The 18424-nt window shown below is 40.4% G+C and overlaps 1 protein-coding gene across 2 annotated transcripts in view; it reads left to right on the top strand.

Moving 5' to 3' along the window:
• Nucleotides 1-1417: 1417 nt before the first annotated feature.
• LOC137148041 (USP6 N-terminal-like protein) overlaps nt 1418-18424 on the top strand; it is a 115647-nt gene continuing 98640 nt past the window's right edge. Inside the window, exon 1 of one of the 2 annotated variants that reach the window (XM_067540487.1) lies at nt 1418-1488. The gene's annotated coding sequence lies outside the window, so the exon portion shown is untranslated. Of the gene's footprint in view, nt 1489-10646; nt 10824-18424 lie in introns of those variants that run through there. The other variant, XM_067540488.1, reaches the window with a different exon arrangement.

The following is an 18424-nucleotide window of genomic DNA, read 5'->3' on the forward strand; positions in this document are numbered from 1 at the left end:
CTCCTACCTTTGGCATCACATTAATTAGGACAAAGAGGAATCACTGAGGATTGAGCACAAGCTGCACAGCCAAGTAGAAATCTCCTCCTCCCCCTGACAAACAGTCATTCATTCCTTATTTTCCCTGTGGCTTGGTATTAAGCAGAGACAGCATCGGTAGATACATAGTGCCAGCCCTGGTTACTATTCTCTTATTCTGAATATGTAGGAGGGAGTGGTAGAAGCAATGTGGAACATGGTCCTTTTCCTTTTAGGTACTGGGGTGCAGAGTGGCAGGTACTGCAGCAACTGGAGGCTTTGGGTGTAAGGCCTACATCCTGGGTGTACATAGGTTCCAAATCTTGCCTCAGCTCTCGCTATCTGTACATGCCCTGCTGGACAGTAAGAAGAAGACAATATCAGCCGATGAAAATTTGAATAAGAGAATTGGATCAGTGGAGACTGCATCAGATGACCTAAAGGTCTTTTCCATCATTAATTTCTAGTACATGACTGATTTATCTCATTTTCGAGTACTTTTAAGCGCCTGAAATCTATACATAACTTGTAATGATTGAGGAGTCTGATTTTTTTTTTTTCTTTTTCTGAGAGGATTTGGCTTGTGTTTTCCAAAAGCTCTGGGAATGAGCAGGGGCCCCTATTCTCACAGCATGAGTTTTAATCTGAATGAATAGGTCAACATTTCTTACATTGTTTATAATCAAAACTTTCTCTTTTTTTAAAAAAAATTCTAGTGCTAGATTTTTTTTTTTGTTTTTTTTTGTTTGAGCACCGGGCTTGGAATAAGTTGGTGTTTAGAAAGCTTTTCTTTAGCCCCTGGTGTACTTCACAAGCACGAAAAATGGTGTTCATACAGGCACTATCAGAATGATAGTTGAATTATCCATTTAGTTGCTTTATGGAGATGATGTGGCAAGGATGACCCTGTTTAGTCTAATTCCCAGCTTTAAAGACAAGATGTCTGAAGTATTGTCTTGGCTACTCAGATGGGGGAGATTGCAGCCTATGTTAAGGGTGTTTTAAGATACGATGGGGGAATCAGTGATTTTACTCACTCCAGTAGCACAGTGACTGCTCTGAATGCCCTGCCTACTCTATTTTTGTCATTCTGAAATGGAATTTCATAAGCAGAACACTAATCAAGGATGTTACTTTGCCAAACAAGCACACTGTTCTGTTTTGTGCCAAGAAGTAGAGCCATTTCCTTATTTAAAATCATAATGCATACTAATCTTAGAAAACAATTATGTATTTCCAAATTGAACAAAAATCAGTGATCTTAAGTTAAATATTCTGGAAGTGGGCTTTGCTAGGATTTTCTTTATTAAAAAAAAATAAATCTAGTGCTGGTGAAAGGTATTGTATTACATCAGTTGCCAGATTTGGTGTTCTTTATCTTTGAACAGGTCTGGCTACAGCAAAACTAACTTTCCCCCTGCTGTCCTTGTCAATGTGCATCAACACTGACTCAAATGGCACCCCTTAAAGGTAAGAGATTTGTCTCTGTACTTGTTCAGTACTTGAAGTCTCTGCTGAAACCATAAAGAAAGGTGTGGATTGTGGTTCTGGATTGTGACAGCGACTTACATCTTTTCCTAGCAGACAGAAGCTGTCAACTCAATACATGCAAGGCACCACATAGCCCCTTAAACATTTGGTAAGTACTGTGACCTTGCACTGGGTTGGAATTGGTGACCTGCTGCACCATAGACGTGAAAGGCTGTCTTCTGCAGAGTCTTATTTCCATTCATTTGAACCATCCAATCCCAATTGCCACTTGTATATTTGTCAAGTAGGCCAGTTTCTAAGGGTGACAATTGTTTTTCAATACAATGAAAATCAGATACACGCTGATAGATTACATGCAAACATAGCTACTTACTGCTCACATATATATGGTGTTTTGGCTTGTGGCATTACAGTATCTTTCTTCATCTTAAAGTTGAAGCTCTGAATACAAAAGAACGGTTTGTATTTGAAGTAGTAGTTTTTAGAAATAGACCTGCCACTCAACGCCAGGGCAAACCTTTTCCTTCACTGTAGCCAGGAAAATGAGGTAGTAAACTATAGAGTATTGTCTGTAGTCATTGGCAGAATATCTGGAATTGTTCTGGGACTCTAATATTTCATTCTTGTGCATAATATGCCAATATATGTAACTGGGAAGATGCATATACTTAAATGTTCTTATTGTATTGTGCCATAGGGAATAGAAGGCCAGAAATACAACTTTTATTGGAGGAAGGGAATTTTTTTTTTCAGATTAGTCCTGAATATCTCTTAGAGAAGACCCTTAGTTAGCACATGCTGCTAAGGAATAGCAGCACTGTGTAGTTTTGCTATAGCTTGTCTCAGAATAAATCAATCAATCCATACTTGCAAAACTTTTTAGCCTTTGTTGGAAAGTCTTTCCCCAAGTCATTGCCTGCATATGTGCTTTGATTTTTTTTTCCAGCAGAGGACTTTGCAATAAAGTCCACATGTGAAAAACTGGTGGCGCTTCTCGTAGTCAAAACACATTGAAAGTGGTCTTCTAAATATTAAATAGTAACAAGGGGAAAGATTTTGATTAAGCAGCTAGAGGTTGAAAACATGTTGAATGAATTAAGATTTTTTCCCTTTCATGGCATAATGAATGCTCCATTAAAGAAACCACATAAGAGCGAAACATTACACAAAGTACCTCTTCTGAGTTCATGCATTTAAAACTGCAAACTCAAGTACTTTTTCATCAAAATGAAAAACTCTTGTCTGAGACTTTATCATTCTGTCAGATTTTGTGGAAGGCTAGCGGTATTCATATGTTGGATTTGGGTTGATTTTTTTTTGTTGATCTCTTTAAATGTCCATATAGGGGAGGCCACTTAAAATTCCAAAAGTCTGTTTGAAATACATGTACCAGTCATTCATGAAACATCTCTCTGGAACACTATTGTTCAAGTTTCATGAAGATTGAAATGTTGTTTTAGGGAAGACATCCCCAGCATGAGCTGCCACCCAAGTCTAGTAATGTTAAAAGGCATTTAGGCTCCTGGCTCTTAGTTAACTGCTCTACCCAACGTTTATGCTTTCATATCTGAAGTCTGGCTTTCCTTATCCAATGTGGTGAGAGAGATTCTCCTAGTGGTTAGGGTTCTAGCCTGGGACTTAGGAGAAGTGAATTTGTTGTGCTGCTCTGCTTTAGGCTTTCTATGTGGCCTCTGGCGTGACGTCTACACTGCAATTAAAAACCCATTGCTGGCCCGTTTCAGCTGACTCAGGCTTGTGGGGCTTGCGCTAAGGGGCTGTTTAATTGCTGTGTAGATATTTGGGCTCGGGCTGGAGCCCAGGCTCTAGGACCCTGCAAGGTGGGAGGGCCCCAGGGCTCACACTGTAGCCTGAGCCCGAACGTCTGCACCACAATTAAACAGGCCCTTACCCTGAGCCCCACAAGCCTGAGTCAGATGGCATGGGCCAGCCCTGGGTTTTTAATTGCAGTGTAGACGTACCCTTAGTGTGTCTGTGCCTCAGTTCTGTGAAAATGAGGGTAATAGCATTTCCTTATCTTAGAGGGCTGTTGTGAGGATAAATACATTAAAAATTATGAGACACTCAGATGCTAGGATAATGGGGTGTGTGGGGGGAGGAGGGAAGGAGAGGCATTTAAGTACCCAAGCAAGATAGAATATAGAACCCATGAGGGGATGACTACTCATAAGATGCCACCTGCATTATGAGGGGCAGAACCATTGCATATAGTGCATCCTGAGTTTAGGAGCTGTTGATGTGCTGCTCTAATGATAGTAAGGGGTTAAATATTTCATTCTTTATCTTACCCCTACCATAGCACCACCCCCTCAGTTAGATGCTATTTTAATAGACTATATCATCAAACGTCTCTATTCTATTTATTTGATCTATTTGTGTCTTGGTTACCTTCCACCCTCTTAAAATCTTGTGCTTGTGAAGTTGAAAGAGCAATATCATTGTCTAGAGACGGGTGTAGTGCAAGGGTCTGGGCAAGCTTATCCCATAGAGCTCTGCCAATGTTCTTCAACCATATCCTGTTGTTGCAGTCTTAGGCCTCTCTCAAGTGGTGTCTGCAGTCCTGACAGACGGTAGTGGTGTTGTGATGAGCATGGAAGAGATTCAGACTAAATTCATAGTCAGCTTCAAAATTCTGTTGGTGACTTACCCATAAGATGCTGAAGAATCTGTGTTAGTATTATTATATGTAAGTATGGTAAAGATTATTTTGTCAGAAAAAGGTGCATTTTTGCACACTCCTTTGTTACTAAAATAGCTATAAGCATCTCCTACAACCATTTTTAAATGCCAGCCAATGATGATAATGCACAGCCTTAAAAAATGGGAAGTCCTGTACTTTACTTCATTAAAATGTCCCTCCGTTTAGACCGCTCTCTCAATGTAACAGCACCTGGAAAGGATGAGTTACTAGTATCGCCAGAATGCCATGATATAGGGTAATAGACAGATCCCTTCCCTACTAAATTTATTTCTTTAGTCTTTTATGGGTGTAAAATTCTAAAATGGACTGCTAAATTTGCACTTCCCATGCAATATCTGTACAGTTTTAGAGGCCTATGTGAAAATGACCTCTGGCTGACAGCTGTTTAAATATATTATCATTTAAGACTAGTTCAGAATGAGCTTGGCTAGCGGTTCTCAAATTTCATTGCACCGTAACTTCCTTCTGATGACAAAAATTATTACATGATCTCGGGAGTGGGCCTGAAGACTGAGCCCCGTCACCTAGGACTGGGGCCCTCGGGCAGTGGAGTGTAGGCTTTGGCTTCAGCCTGGGATCCCAGCAAATCTAATGCCAGCTCTGGTGACCCCATTAAAACAGGATCGTGACCCACTTTGGGGTGCCAACCTACAGTTTGAGAACTGCTGAGCTAGGCATCTCCATGGCCCTTTTCCCCTACCACAATTGGTGGCACTTTCCAGATCACAGAGAACTCTAGCAGCAGATCTGCCATCTTTGACTATTCTATTGGGTGTTGAGGATTATTGTAAGTAACCCCGGAAGTATTTTGGATCTCTTTAAATGTTTGTGTGGGGATAGCCTCTAAACTTAGGGCTAGCTTTGAGTTAAGTGTGCTTTGAAAGTAGCCTGATGGCAAGGATACAAGCAGGTTAGTTGCAGAGAAAGGGATCCCACCTCATTAGGTGGTGGTCATCCTAGAAGTGTCTTGAGCTCTAAAAGTGTAGAGACTTGTCAGGGGAGAATTGTGTTGTGGAAGAGAACCCTTGCTTCCCCCAGTGGAAATGATTTGTTTAGGTTTGTTTTATGTTTCGAGGCTTGTTGCATGTAAAGACTTGTAAATGTCCCCTGACTTTTGTAGAAAAAGCTTCTATTGGTGACTTGTTACTGTTCATGAATGGTGACTTCAGAGGACCTACTTCAAGGTTTGTTCTTCCAATAACTGTATATAACACCAACACTGGAATGCTTATCCTTTATAAATCCTCTGTGTCCAGAGCCTTTATGGTGGTGATCAACTGAAATAGCATAGCTACCTACCATGGTCAGCAACTAAACTTCTTATTGCTGAGGCTTTTTCTAAACCCACAAGTTGTATGACTGGTATCACTAAAGTGATATACTGGTATTTGTTAAAGCAATACAGTAATACCAGTATAGTTTATTCCTAAATTGCAAGAATAACTTTATACTGGTATAATTGTGCCCACACTAGTGGGCTTGTACCAGTATACCTATAGTGGTTTTAAAAAAATCACATCCCTAACTGACATAGCTATTCAGGTACAAAAACTGTGTGTATATCAGGCCTAAGAACTAAGACTTACTGTGTTGCCAATTACAAAATTTGATCTTTCCCACAGTGGGGGGGGGAAACTAGTCCACGTGTGAGAACTAAATGGGTATATGGTAGAGGAAATGGACAGCAGAAAAAATGTGGGAGGCTGAGTCAGTGTGCAGTTAGGCTAGGCAGGATAGTGTAGTGGATAGGGCACTGGAATGGGACGCTGGAGATCTCAGTTCTGTTCCTGGCTTAGCTTCAGCCTGTGTGATGTTGAGCAAGTAATTTAATTTCTCTGTGCCTCTATTCCCATCTGTACAATGGAGTTAACACTTTCCTGTCTCACAAAGGTGTTGTGAGAATAACTCCATCGTGATTTTTCTGGTGATTAGAATCTATAGTGATGGTCTTATGGATACCTCGGTAGATGAACAGAAGTAGTACACAATACTCAGAACAAATGAGAGCTGTCTCCTTACTTAAAGGTCTCCATGTAGGTTTTTTTATTAATCATATCTAGAGCTACCCACAGGTGATAAGGCTGCAAAAAACAGAAATGCCAAGAACAAAATCAGAATTGTATAATTACAATGGTTGATATATAACAGTTGTGATCTAGCATATAAGTAGTGTTTACTTCCCTTGATCTTGCATCTCATTCTTGGGAGCAGCAGGAGTTTGAGGGGAACCAGCACGTTCTTAACGCTCCAGTGAAATCCCTCTTCACTTATTTGTAATAACTGTTTTTGGTAATATGTATTTTCCAGTTTTAAATCAAATTTAGAATTACTTTTGGTGGTGGTTTGTAATAGCTACCTTGGATAAACTTTATGATAATGAATTTAATGCTAGCTGGAATGAAACTGTGTACTACACATTGGATTATTTCTGTATGCCAGCATATTTGCTTCCCTCCTCCTTTTCCTGGCTCCAGAACAGACTTTAGATTTATCCTTTGCCCAAATCAGTCCATTAACTGTGAAGAACTCAAAACTAGAACTGACAGGGGAAGAAACAGGAGATCTGATTGGGCTGTGAGAACATCAGTGGTCATCTGGTACTCTTTGTAAGATTTAGGGGATTTGCTTTTGTGTCCTTGGGCAAAATATTCCTTTCCCCCCTGTTGTTGCAGGGTGCTGTGAATGGTTGGCTGCTGGTCTCCACCCTAGAAGTGGCTTCTTTTCAGTGATTATGTGTGCAACTGTAATATGTTTTGTGATTTTTCATGTTCAGCGGAGTGTACATAGATATTTTTATTACTGCATGATACTGTTGATACGGTATCAAATATATGGTATGATGTATATATCATGATTAAATAAAATGTTAGACTTCTAACATAAATATGTTTATAATCATATGTATTGGAAATAATGGAATACCTTAAATATCAGAGTAAACTTAAAAAGCTACAGTGAGCATTAGAAGAACTCCATGAACTATTGATCTGTATATTAGCCACAGTCTACTTCCTGTTGGAAAATGTGACCTTATTGGAGATGAGCTTTGTGGCTTATGCTAACTGAACATTTCATGAGCCCTCAAAATCAAGAAATATACTCATTCTTTTCATACGAGGCAATTTTAGATTTGTCTAAATGGTTAGTCCCTGCTTATGGAATCACACAGAGAGTGTTCAAAACATGTGGTTGGCTGGACTTCTCAGGCATTTTTTATTCTGTTTTTGTCTACTATGGATTGAGTTATAACATGCTCAGAGTATTACAAAGGGAGTTTCCTTCTAGGTTATAAAATAATACCACCTGCCATCAAAATAAATGACCAGATAATATTGAGAGAAAGTTTCTCAAGGTCCTAGTAGCTTCCAAAGGTAATGTGATCTATATTAAAAATCAACAAAAACCTCAATTTGCAACACTCTTCAAATCAAAAGGAAAAATCCCTATTTAAATAGATGAAGCATTTTGAGTGCAGCATCCTACATGGATTCTTTAAATTTGGGATGAGAAACAATAAAATCATGCAGTCACCCCTACAGCATGTTGTGATTAAGACTCTCTCTCCCATAAGCGTTAATAGTGTCAATAAAACAATGGTATTCCCAGTATGGGCAATGCGTATGTCTTCATAAGAAACCTGATCATATCAAAGTCATGCAAGATGAACATGTTCCAAAAATAATGTGGCTAAAACAGATTTAAGGCAATAATAATCAGTTTCCTTAATTACCTTAAAGTTTCTTGACTAATTCGCCCAACTGTTTGGTTTTAGTATAACCACCACTTGTAGTTACTTGCATACTTGAAGTAAGGGCTGTAGCAGACATTTTATATCTACACAGTATGTGTATCATGCTTTGTTCATGTAGTTTTAGATTTTTTACCATGTGTTCATCAGACATGGAAGAGTAGCATGAGGGTGCTCATTTTATACACAAGTCCTTTATGATAATGCAATCGGAACCCTTCTGGGGATCCCACGCCCTTGGGTGGACAAAGGAAAAAATTGCTAGTCCTATTTTTTTCAGTTTGGGAAGCGTATTCCCACGCTGCTCCCTGGCTCAGGCTAAAGAAAAAATGACAATGAGTATAGATCAGTCCTATATGAATCGGGTGCACATTTTTATAAGATCTGTAATTACACAGTCAACTTAAATTCAGAGAGATACAGTATCTTTGTATTTCCCCAGAGGCCTAACTACTTGCATTCCCCAGAACTAAGAAAAAAGCCCGCTGTTATTAACAGATTAAAAAGGGCAGCCTGCCAGCCGTACTAATGTACAATTAGAGCCCAGCTCCAGGGTATAGTCTTATTGCTAAGAGCAACTCAAATCTTTTTTTTAAACGAAAACAAAACTAACAAAGGAAGCATCTGCTATACAGATCATCTAATATACATTGGGGAGGAAAAAACAAAACGACTGAAGGGTTGCAAATGTTAGCCATGTGCCTTTATGTCAGAGCCCTATCACTTTTTTGGTGAACTCTGTAGTGTTACCTGAACAACAGTTGGGGTGGGAAATGGTGCGGATGATCCCACCTGTAACTGTAGCATGCCCTCTTGCTATATTCTTCAGGTGCAAATCAGGCTGGGTGATTGAGTGACAGAAGGATCATGTCAATCATGTTTAGGACTTTCACCAATCAGTCTAGTTAACTGAGTGAATCCCCCAACTGTAAACACTTAGTGGCCTTGTACCCAGCCTGTCGCGGGGAATAGAACTTCACTGAGATGAAAGCAGATACATAGAGGGCTGGTGGGAGGGAGATGCTGAATATGGGACACATGTGGACTAAAATGAAAACAGAAACGTTACGTCTTTGTCGGATTAATTAAAACACACCTAAGCCGCCTCCAATGCAGCATAATTTAGGCTTCAAGAGCCAGTCATCCCGATTCAATTTAAGTGAAATAATTGGAATTACACCAGAGATGAAGTTGGCCCCAATATTTGACTCACATCATGGAAGCGAGTCAGTAATGGAGGCCAAAGAGAATATTGGACATAGCACCACAGATGGGAAAGGACTAACATTGCTGTTACTGCTGTGACCATTATTCAGTCATGGTACAGTAGGTGCTCCAGTGTCTGCTTTGAGCTATTAAGTTCTGTAGTCGGGTCAACAAACACTGTGGAGCCAATTATTATTGCTCATTATTAAACCGTTATCCACAGGTTACTGGTCATGCTCTGCTAGAAACTCTGGCTGAGTACACAAAATGCACCTGCATCACACACATCTCAGGGTGCTATAGAATATGGAAGATAGTTGGGGTCAGAAATAACAATAATGACTTCTGGGTTGGGTGCTTCCAGCAGCCGAAAGGTAGAGGGTTTGATGTCAAACTGCTCAGGTCCTTAACTCCTCCAGCCAATCATTAACTCTGAAGAAAGGCCTGTGCTGGAGGTCACTATTGTTTTAATGGGTGTGTCTCGGTAGAGATGAGTCCCGTAACTCTGAATAACTCTGCCTGTGGTATATAGTAAAATAGAGCAAGGAGGGCCATTTTTTCTTTTTGTTTTCTTTATTGATAGAAGACACTTTGGAAAAGGGGAAGAGAAGAAATGAAGGAAAACATTGACATTAAATGTATGCCGAAAGGTTGGGTGCCAAATGTAAAGGGGAGTAGGTTTGATCTGCCAATGTGATATGTTGCCAGTACATGGAGTTCAGTGCAGGATGGAGATGACAGACTGCTTGCATTGACTCTGCTGTCAGCTCTCATTTTCAGACAGCTCAGAGATCATGAATAAACAGATCCCATAAACAGGATGTCCTGGTTTTAAGAGTTTCAGATGGGGGATTTGTCTGCCCTGTAACGCAACGCATTTTGCATGGGCCTTCACACTGGGGCTGAGAAGTTACTGTTGTTCAAGGGCATTTCATTGATTTGGTGTGGCTTCCCCTCTTCTGTGCCCTGACACTGAACCTTAGAAAGAATTGCATTGCATTTTGGCAATGTCTAAAATGTTTGTATCTGTGACTGATCCAGACAAAGGTGGTCACAGCTTTTAGTCACTACCAACTTGGGTCCCATTTAATCAGTGACTCAGAGGTCAAAGACTCCATATCCTGTTGTTCTTCTGACCATCCAGTCCCCAAAGTAACTAGCTCTGTCCCACCTGTCTTCCTTGGAGCACTATTCTTTACCTAAGATTCAACCATCTAAGATATTTTTCCCCCAAGGGCTAGCAATTTCTTACAGATGCATATTCTGAGTTGGTTGTATAACTTGGTATTCTCCCTGGGAGGTTTTAGCCCCATGTCCTGCGGCAATGAAGTGAGTAATGTCATGTCTGAAAGTCTGCCTGTTCTTACAGTCTGTGTGGCTACTGAGGTTGTTAGCAAGAGAGAAGTATACTGTATACATAGGTAACCTGGCCAAGCCTTCCCATTTAACTAATTGTATGTTTTTCTGCAGCTGGCCTCCCCAGTGAGAATCAGAAGGCTGACCAGGCAACTTGGCGGCCTCACAAAGGATCAGAGGACTAATCTGATTGTGTATGCTACAGGCTCTTTCTCCTGATGGAGGTGGACAGAAGCCTTTAAACATAGAATGAAGTTTAAACAAGAAGGTTGCCTTCCTAACCAGGTTTTAATTCTTTTAACTCCAAATGTCTTCAAATGTATTTTGTTTGGGGAATGTTAATTTTTTTGATGTAAAAGGAACCAACTCCAGTTGATCTCTGAACTGTTTATCAATATAATTGCCTCTTCTTCAGAGGTAATTAGAGTAGTATGTGGTGTCATGTGTTGCATAAGAACCAATAACCAGGCATTCAGGCCTCTAAATATAAGCACCACCTAGCTAAGTTCATCTTTGAATTGAAACTAGTCAATAGGTTCTGCCATTTAGTTCTCACCAGAGGGTGTCTCCTGAAGAGAAGCCATCTCAAAGCGTTTGAAGAACGTATGGATAACCTCATGTGATGGAGAAAAGGTGCATTCAAAAACATGTTAAAATGGCTTGGTTGGCTAGTTCTCTGCTGTGGCAGCTGCTTTCTCTTCCTTGTGTTAAGAGATTTCCCCAGACTCCTGCTCTAAGTCAATAGGAGTAGTATTTTGAGTAGGCCTAGAAGAATTTGATTTTTATTTTTCTTATAATTTCAGCAAATATTATTTTAAGCTTTTTTTCTTTTATCTATTTACATTTTCACAGTTGCAGGAAACTATGGGAGGGTGGGGTCAGACAGTTATAGACCTTAAGATTCAAAAAGTGAAAACTTTATAAGTTGGTTGTTTTAGTAGAGCTGTAAATATGCTTTGTACAGCATTCGTTACAATATGTTTTATACACATTAAGGTGGGATTCTAATACAATTCTCAAGCTGCATTTTCTTACTTTGCATATCCGTAAATTTAAGTTGTTATCAATGGAAATACTTTTTGTGGGTTGGGTATAGTGGAATTGATGTTCACTGACTTTGATAAAAATCTAATCCTTCCATGCCTACTTATGAGTTGAGTTAGTGCCCTTGATGCCTGGGGAGTGATTGACAGGGTTTTAGGACTGCACTGGAAGCTGCCTGGTGCTTGAAGGTGAGACTCTGTGTTGGAGGTTGCTATTAAAGTATGCTGATGGAGGAGGAGAGGGGGGAAAAAAAGTAGAAGCAAAGTAAACATTGAAATGATACGTTTGCACTTTGAGATGTAAGGTTCTGTTAGTGTAAACAGGACAATACTCTTATTTAGCAAAGTTCTGTGACAAGTGTTCTTCCACTGTTGGAGAGAAGAAAAGGTTCCCCCCACATGTAGGGGATATTTATTTAGATTTGCAGAGAAGTGTTGTTAGTGAGAATTTCAGTAGATGTTACAGAAGCACTCTCTTCTCACGCATCCCTGGGATTTATAAAAATACTATTCGCAGGTAATCTCAAGCAGCTCATCTCTTGTGCTCTTTCCTCTTTTGATGTACACATGGAGGCTTTTAACATCTTCCTTCTTTTTTCTCTCTGCCAGTATTATATATTATTTTACTTTTTTTTTTTTTTTGGTATGCAATTATTGTGGGAAGCTATGGCAAAGAGATGGATCTTCTTGAAAGGAGTAAGATTAGGATCATCCCAATCTCCTGCAAGGAAATTTCATTTCTGTGTATTATCTGCCAAGATCTTCAGGTGCTTAATATGACAGTGATGAATGCAATTTGTGGTAGCTTGGGTCACTGAAAAGGGTGGCTTCAGATACTGGACTGGGCTCTGCTGATTGAGGGCTTGAAGATGGAGACAAGAACCTTGAATGTGATCTTCTCTTCAGTTGGTGAGATGCTGTGAAACTTAACCTCTCCGTCCCACTCAGAAGAGCACTTGCAGTTTGTGTTTCAGTGTGACACTTCAGTAAACAAATTCAAAGTTGTGTGGTCCAGCACATAGGGCACTAGGCTGGAGCTTCAGAGACCTGAATCTGTCACTGACCTGCTATGTGAAGCTGGGCAAGTCACTTCAACTTGCTGAAAGTGGAAAACTATCAGTTGACCTTCCCATCTGTGGTTTGTTTCATCTGATTACATCTTCAGGGCAGCGTCTGTCTCTGTGCTAGAATAGTGTATAGTACGTTTGGGTTTCAGTCTCAGGCAAGACCTGTAGGCACTACTATAATACAAATAATAAATCAAACATGAAACATAATTACTGCAGACCTGGCAGTTTCTGCTGACAGCCTTGTTTCTTGTGGCAGCCCAGATACAATATTGTTCATTGATAGCACAGCTTGTCTGAAACTTGATATTTTTGTGCTATATGCATAGAACATTACAGTTCTTTAATGTATTTTCTTAAGCAAATTAATTAAAAGCTTGGGGAATGCTAAGAAGACTGGAATTGATCTTTAAGCCACACAAAATAAGCTTCACATATTTAATGACATGTTCCTGCTTCCCTTGAAATGTCTTCATTGCTTGGAGAGATGCTGAACTTCTGTTGAAGAAGAACTGGGAAATGCATCCCTATGGTTCCACTTGCATCTGTCAGCCTGTGTTTCATTGCACAGATCACTTATTTACCCTCTTGCTGAAACTGGGCAAGGTAGCTGGTTTTCAGCATTAGTCTCTTGGCTAACACTTTTTTTTCCAGCCTGGGTATGAGATGAGGTCTCACTGGCTACACTAAAAGTACGTCATTGAATTCACAGGTTTATCTCTAGCACAGAATTTGGCCCACTTTCTATAATTTGGAGTAAAAGCATAAATTAGCCCTTAAGAGGAGTCAGGCACTATCTTTTTTTGTTTATTTTGAATGAATAAAGCAGTTGGCTGCTTTTGCTATTGAGTGACTTGATTTAAAAATACTGGAAACTGAACTGACTTGAATTTCCTAAATGTTGTAACAGTAAAACAACCAACTCCACTTCATGCTTCAACGTCCTACAATTACCATCTATCTAAAGTAAAAAACAAAATCGTCCACCATGTCCCTAGCAGGGGCATCAAAAATCACTGTGGTTTGAAGATCCATCTGACATGAAGATGGAACAGTAATGTATATAATAAATTGATAGGACTAGAACTGTTCACAACCCTCCTGTCTCCAAGTTGAGATGGTGAGCGTGGATGAATTTTTTACACTAAATGCTAGTTGCCTCCTGAAACAATGGTAGTTACTATTGTATCTGTTTTGTTTTTAGGGTGGTGGTATGGTGACCAGATGTCCTGATTTTATAGGAACAGTCCTGATATTTGGGACCTTGTCTTATATTGGCGCCTATTACACACCCCCCCCCCCCCCCCCCCCCCGATATTTCACACTTGCTATCTGGTCACCCTAGGTGGTGGTATGTTTTGCTGACACATTTTTTTCTCAGCAAGAATACTTTGCATTTCTGTAACTTCTTCCACCTATGGGTCTCAGTGCGCCTACGGACCTGCGTGTATTAAGCAGGGTAATGCCCTTTTAAAGTAAGCAAATTGTATACCCACTTTATGGATGATGAAACTCCGAAAGAGATTAAGCGTCTTGCCTGAGGTCACAGATCAAGTCATTTGAGTAGAACCTAGACCTGCAGATTCCCAGATCTGCACCATAATGTCAAGGCTATTTTTTCTCTTCATTGAGCAAAGCTGAAAGTCTTCTAGCTACCTGGACAGTAGGAATGCAAATTATATGTATTTAAATAGTGTGTCTTTAAAATGTCAAATGATCAATTTAACAGCAGTTGTTGGAAATCTTTTCTTGATTGTCCTGGCTTTTCTTTCAGATTGGGTTTCTTCACAGCTACCATATTGCCTCCTTGCAAGTGCCGTGAGACTAAATCAATTAGTATTAAAGTGCTTTGAGATCCTCCAATGAAAGGTGCTAGATAAATACTAATAGTACAACTGTTGTGTAGAAGTAAAATAATCTTGGCTATAACATTATACCTAAGAGGCTTTAACTATATGGAAAATACTAGCAAGGTATAATTAAGCATCAGTCTGAGGCATTGTGCAAGTTTGTTGATCAGATGCATTGGCCCTAACCAAAGAAACCAACTGTCTGCTTGGCTAACTCTTGTTTGGTATGTCTGGAACCTTTATTCAGTTTCTTTCCTCCCTCGCTTCAATAGGGGTCGGTTCTATAGTAAACTTCACAGGACACCTGACTGCACATGCTGATCCACTTTTTGCAAAAGGAATTGGAAAACAATGCTGACCTTTTTTTTTGAAAGGAAAACAAGTGACTTTGAGCCATTATGAGTAATGATGGTGGCAGCGAGTGTGGGGATGGTGAGCTTTGTATTTTGTGTGTGGGAGTTCTGGTATGTGTGTCTAGTGGTGTATTTTGGAGTTGGGATGGGTAGATGTATAGGCCTACATGTTTGGAAGCCCATATTTGAGAGTTCACTGCCTAACCTTTCTGAGATCATTTTTGTAATTTATTAGACATTTATGGGGTATCTGTTGCCTTCAGGCAACATCTTGTTGTTTTTTCCTTGAAAGTGCCACAAATATGGCAACAAGACTGAATATACAACTAGAATGAAGGACTTTCCATAACTGGAAAATGCAAACTACATGCAAAAATCTGTGTCTCAGGACCAAAAACATGACAAATAGTAATGGTATCAGCAGCAGGAAGCCAGGTTTATTGTTACCTAAAGGTGTTACTTTGATTACTATGATAAGCTGTGGCTAAGGAGCTGAATTTGCAAGAAATTGCACCCCCGGAGAGGCATGCACTTCTACTTTGTAGCAGTATATTACCCCTTCTCTTATCCCTGATTTATCTCCCTTGAAAATGCATGGGTTTTTTCCTTGGGTGAGGTGAGGCCTGATGGTCTTGCAGCCATGGTACAGTATCCTTTGATTGACAATACAAACCTGCAGTTGATCAGTCTGTGATTTAAGAGTTACTGCTTGATTCCTCACTTTTGCATAGCAGCATTCATCAGTAATTCTTTCTGATCTTTCTGGCTGGCTAGAAGACTCTTTTCCATTCTGGCAGATAATGACTGACCTGGCTTAATTTACACATGCCATTGTCACTTCCTGTATGAACTACAATATATGTAATATATTAGGGCATGAAGCCATTAGCCCTTAAGAAACTCCAACTAGTACAGAAGGTTTCAGCACATTTCCTCATCAATGTGGGTTATTGCAAACCTGTCCTCCATGCTCTACATTTGCTTCCCATAAATATAGAGTCAAGTTCAGAGTCTCAGTCCTTAACTTCAGGGTGCTCCGTGGTCTGCGTGCAGGATATCAAAATGGTGGCATTGTGCTCCGGGGTGAAAATTCAGGCTGACAACTCTTCTCTTGGGGGACAATGGAATTTTCTGTCATCTGTGCAGGAGGCTGAACTTTCTCAGGTGCTATTCCAAGACTGTGAAGTGAACCCCCACAGGAGCTAAGGACAATGACAAACTTCACCTTCCATTCCTCATGCAAGGCGAGCTTCTTCAACGCATACATAGCAACATTTACGTTAAAAACAAAAAACTCTCCCTAAACAAAAGGCTCCACTGCACACACATTCCACTCCCTGGGGAGAGGGTAAGAGAGGGAATAAACCACATGTGGCAAATGTTGATCACATTGCTTATTGCTCTACTGCAGTGGTTCTCAAGTACCACTTGATCTGACTGTACCTGACCCGAGTACCACTCGGGGAAAAAAAGGGGGGGAGGGACTTTCGGCGGCAGCGGGGTTTCGCGACGGCGGGTTACATGGGAGGAACAGTGCCCTCCACCGAAACCCTTCCGCCGTTTGCCCCTTTTCGGTGGCAGGGTTTCACGAGGGTGGGTGGATGGGCACTTCTGGTGGCGGATTCGGCGGTGTGGTACGCGTACCATCGGTTGAGAACCGCTGCTCTACTGGAAGGCACTTCCATGGTGGGGAGGGCAATATGAGAACCTCCATAGAATAGAATAGCTCCAAGCTCTTATATCACTGTAAGATTCCTTTTTTTGGAGCCAAAAAGGGGTATTTTCTCTTGTAGGGGAGGTGGACAGAGTTGCTTTTTGCATTACAAAAAGCCCTTTGTCAAGTGTGAGCTTTTAAACAAGTGTTTATGTAAGGTTGTCTGAATGTTCTCAGGCACGGCTTTCCTTGCTGATCTACCATCTTCCCATCTCCACACCTTTCCTGTTGTAGTGAAATTGTATGCAGGATAGTGTCAGTGACTCTGGTAGTAATGCAGCCCCATGGGTAGAGGGGCACCCGGAGGTGTGGTCTTCGTTGACATTCTTGGGGCAGGCTATTTTCAGAGTAATACAGTGGCCCAATCCATTAAAATCAGTGCGAGTTTTGCCTAAGTAAAAAGTGAACAGACTTCAGAACTAGACCTGCGCATTGAATGCTTTAACAGAAGTTTGTGTTTCCAGCCCCTCAGTGGCGTAGCAGAATGCTCCAGCTAGCAGCCCCCTTGCATGTTGTAATATCTGTAATATCTGCCGTTATACTTATTGTATTATATTTCTGCTTCCTAAAGTGTCTGTCAGAATGTGTTTACAAACAGAACATTTCATTTGCTCGGGCAGTCAGATAACGTGGCAGGGGTCCCAGCCACGTGGTAAATTGAAGTTGCCTGTAATTAAATTAAGAATAAACTAAACTAACTAAGAATAGTTTTCCTGTGCATTGTGGGGGATGGGAGTAAGTAATCTGACTCATTCTCATAAGGATCAGAGTGCTTGGGGAGTTGGCTGTTCTGGTCGTGATCCTACCCATTAATTCTCCATGTCTCCTTGCTGCTTTAGGAACAGAGTCAATTGCGCTGGTTACTGACATGGAGGCATAGGACCCTGGAAATTCCAATAATTTCTGTCTCCAAAGTAGTAAAGTAGCAGAGGTCAGTTAGATTGACTGATTTCATCCTCAGTGACATTTTCTGTTCCTTCATTTGTATAGTACTGCCTTTAAAGAACACAAAAAACCAAAACTCTCACTTTTATTAAATTAAAATAGTGGTGAAAAGTGCTGGATGCTGAAGTCCTTTATTTACTCGCATGTCCAACAGTAGGAGTGCAAACTTTACACAGTCGCCTTGCCAATATATGTCTATCCTGACCTGAAGGACCTACCTTTAGGGTGAATAAGGTAGTTCAGCCTCCAAATGCCTTCAATCCTTTGCCTTTCTAGTGAGACCATTAGCGAGGATTCTGCTTGTGGTTTCTGTGACGTACTTGTGCTTGTCCCCTGGAAACTGGACTAACACCACCGCATAAGTCACTAAATATTGTTAGTTTAATTCTGCAAAATGGAAGTAGCTTTGTTCCAAAGTGCAAAGTATTGCAGTTATTATAATAAAATCTTAGATAATTCCATAATTTGGTGCCATCTTGTGAAACTATACTTTCTTTTAACTGTCCTCTTATTCTTCAAAGGTATCCCCATCAGCAGGAGTGCAACCTCTGTTTAAGTCTGTTTCGTATAGAGGAGTTTTTTGTACTGTTGTAGGTAATGTTGTGCCTGCACTTCCAGTTCCTGTTTACACTAAAATTTATGCCTTTTTTTAATAAGAAAAGTAATTACATGTTGACCTTATAGGCTGGCACATAGTTGGGTAATATGGGTTATGAGAACTTTCCCAAAAGATTGAAAGAAATCTAAAAGAAAATAAAAAATCCTCCTCTCCTTCTCCTGCATAAAAATAACACTGCAGATAATGATACAAGATGAGAGAAGCCAGGAAATTCAAAGTTCACTGACGACATCCTGTCCTTAATTCAACCCATTTTTTGGCTTCTTTTCCTTAAGTCAGGCGGCTGTGGAAGATA

This window comes from Emydura macquarii, unplaced genomic scaffold (assembly GCF_026122565.2).
Source record: "Emydura macquarii macquarii isolate MOO-44397 ecotype Brisbane River unplaced genomic scaffold, CSIRO-AGI_Emac_v2 contig_587, whole genome shotgun sequence".
NCBI lineage: Eukaryota > Metazoa > Chordata > Testudines > Chelidae > Emydura > Emydura macquarii.